Raw genomic sequence first — 3,521 nt, 5'->3', positions numbered from 1 at the left:
AAATATTCGCTATGTCTAGCACAGAATGTAGTGCACTCGAAATGCTCCGACAGACAGATATTATGACATGTAAATGTGCCATAGGGTTCACACGTGCTGCGCTTAACGCTTGCATGGCCAACTTAATTGAATGCGGCTTCGACGCCCCAAATCTACATTTGAGAAGTTCTACTGCAAGCTGTGTTGAGCAGAGATACTAGACCTTCTCTGGAATATGTTTAGTGTTTGGATTATAGTAGATTCATTGGAATCCGAAGCTTGGAAGGTCAGAATCAGTAATTAAAAGATACAATGCTTCTTCAAGCAGATTACAGTAATATCATCAGGGGAAAAATATCAACACATTTTGATATTTTTATATATATACAAACCTCTGCATACCCCTTCGGGGATAAATGCGTGATGTTATGTATGTATGTATGTATGTATGAAAAATATCAACAGAATCCTACTTCACGGAATCTCGCTCATCAGAAACTACCACTATTAAAAATACTACAAGACATAACTGCACGTTTAATAATAATGAAGTGATTCTCGGCAACGGATTAATAACGTCTGCGCGACGCCTTATTATCATGTTCAAAGAATTATGAAAAGCACTATTTCCTCTTATTGTTTACGCAACAAACTCAATTGTAAAATTATATTTGCAGAATAACATCTCTTGTTCTAAACATTTTTGTTTTCCCGAGCACTGAAGTAATCCGACTATCTTCGTAAGACCCGATGCGACGTGTCTTCATGGAAATTCAGAGAAATGTAACAGAAAAAGAAACATAATATACCTTTTTGATATAAATATTTATTTAAAAAGAATACTAAAATGTTAGACATAATTTCTAATGTTTAATTTATAGATATTATTCTCTCTCGTTACGTAAACGTAAAACACCAAATAAATTTGGTATAATTAGGTCAGAATGACGTTTTAATATGCCAAGCGTAAATCATCACATTTATTAAGAATAAAAACAAGAAATATATGTTGAAGTAAATTAAATTGCAGGTGGAAAGTCTTTCGCAAAAAATAAGTAGTAAATATAATATAATCTGAATACGATACCTATAATGTAACATTATATCTCAAGGCATTGTATAATATATAAATAATATGATTTTATTTGAATATCAATGTTGTCATAAATGTAATTGATATTCTGCTTGTAAATGAGTCCAGTTCTTTAGTCCAAATCGTACATCGTTTCCGTGGTGTAGCGGTTATCACATCTGCCTAACACGCAGAAGGCCCCCGGTTCGATCCCGGGCGGAAACACTTCTTTTTGTTGCATATATTAACTCATTTACATTTTTCCTTTCATATTATCCAGAGCAAGGTCTATGCGCAGTGTTCCTGAGTATAATATTATAGATTGAAAATCGGGTACACCCTGGAGTCGATTACTAAGTTCGGCTACGCTTTGTGAGTTTTCCTATAATCATATATAGGTCTATAGTCTGGACGTGCGGCCGGTCATCAAAACGAACCTAAGTAACACTATGCTTTTGACCATAAAATTTTTGCAAGCTTATAAATGTACTGCTCTAAATAACAACAAAAGAAAACCAATTGTATTTTTTTTTATGATCTGAATTCATACCTGAAACTGATTTTTAAAAAAGCAACACCAGAGTGTTTTACCCGTTCTTTTCCGGTGAGAACTGCTTTTCGAACTGGTGGCAGTAGTTAATATTGAATGAATATAAATAATGTATTGTTAGCATAGAACATTTTAGTGAGGGTATTTGTAACACTTTTTGCTATAAAAACACTGAGTGTTTGACAGACTGGACCAGTTGGTTGTTGACAGTCGTACCAGTCGGTTGGTTGGTGAGATATTTGCCGAAAGTATTTCTGTAGTCAGTGATATTTCTTTTATTTTAATTAGAATCTTGACAGTTTTCTAACATCAGAATTGGGATTAGTAATCGATGCCCATAGAATTGGACTGTGTTCACTACATACCTACGCTATGTACCAATACTACGATGGAAAACGGTGCCGCGCATGGTGTGGAAATTCTACGGAGGCGTCTTGGATAAAGTGACTACGCGAGTTTCGAATGGCGGTTGATGCTAACTGTCCTATCGCAGAGTATGTTATCGATGCCTGGAAAGTCTGGTATTGTATGACCCATGACCCTTATTTGAGGGTGCTGGTTTCTTATTTTTCCTTGATCTGTAAAAATGTTGGAATTTACTTTTACCATGTGCTAGTAACTGGAAATGAAATCCGATCTACTTTGTAGGTAGATTTGTTTGTGATAGAAATAAAATCACTGTTTAGAAAGTTTTAAACGAATCTGATTAAGGTCAGAATAGGCCGAACGATGTTGCGGTTTTGATTTTTATTTGCCTGCAGAAATATGTTCGCGATACGACGCGATGACGGAGCGCTGCACAGACGCGTCTCAAGGTGTGTGCAAACGCGCCTCATGAGGTGCGGAGGGCTGCAGGACTGCGCGCTCCGGGTGGTGCGTAGCGCTGCAGATCAACACGCTCCAGTTTTGGGCCCGAGGCCTTGCCTGGATTCTGTCCGGGAGACACAATTAATAATGTGTGCAGACTTTGGTCTGGTTTGGGCCCGAGGCCTTGCCTGGATTCTGTCCAGGAGACACATTTATTAATGTGTGCAGACTTTGGTCTGGTTTGGGCCCGAGGCCTTTCACGGACTCTGTCCGGGTGGCACATTATTAATGTGCACGGACCTTGGTCTGATCAGGGCGTTTCTTTGTAAACGTGCACGGACTCTGTCCGGGAGACGCAAAGTAGTTATGCGTGCAGACCTTGGTCCGACAAACACGTTATTACATCTACTGGTTGAAGGGTTGCATGTAACTCGAGTTCGCTTTTATAACACTGAGTAGATAGATGGTGAAGGTTACATTTTACGTATTGCGGTTGGCGAATGCCATGAGTAGCGTATTGCGGTTGGCGAATGCCATGAGTAGCGTATTGCGGTTGGCGAATGCCATGAGTAGCGTATTGCGGTTGGCGAATGCCATGAGTAGCGTATTGCGGTTGGCGAATGCCATGAGTAGCGTATTGCGGTTGGCAAATGCCATGAGTAGCGTATTGCGGTTGGCGAATGCCATGAGTAGCGTATTGCGGTTGGCGAATGCCATGAGTAGCGTATTGCGGTTGGCAAATGCCATGAGTTGACGAGATTATTTTGGACGAATGAAGTCCGATCCCGATGTTCAATATTCTTGTTTGGTTATTGCTCATGAAAGCTTGTGTGCACGCTTGCTTTCGTGAGTTATAGGCTTTTGCCCGAATGAAATTTCATGTGCTCTTTTGAATGAAGATCCCTGCAGATTGTCAATGGAGGTGATGGCCGAAGGACGTGCGCAGACGCGCCTCAGGGCGTGCGCAGGCGCGCTCCAAGGCGTGTTGAGCGTTGCAGAACAGCGCCCTCCAGCCTGCGCGGGTGTGATACGACGCGCACCAGTCTGCGCGGGTGTGATACGACGCGCACCAGCCTGCGCGGGTGTGATACGACGCGCACCAGCCTGCTCGGG

General features: G+C 41.1%; 1 non-coding gene across 1 annotated transcript; it reads left to right on the top strand.

Moving 5' to 3' along the window:
- The first annotated feature begins 1,203 nt into the window (after positions 1-1,203).
- Positions 1,204-1,276, top strand: Trnav-aac. Its single transcript has one exon. It is a non-coding gene; the product is annotated as a tRNA-Val (tRNA).
- Positions 1,277-3,521: the final 2,245 nt, after the last annotated feature.

The sequence above is a fragment of the Manduca sexta genome, chromosome 25 (genome assembly GCF_014839805.1).
Source record: "Manduca sexta isolate Smith_Timp_Sample1 chromosome 25, JHU_Msex_v1.0, whole genome shotgun sequence".
NCBI lineage: Eukaryota > Metazoa > Arthropoda > Insecta > Lepidoptera > Sphingidae > Manduca > Manduca sexta.
Note: the sequence above shows the minus strand (reverse complement) of the source record. Positions and strands in the feature narration are given on the sequence as shown.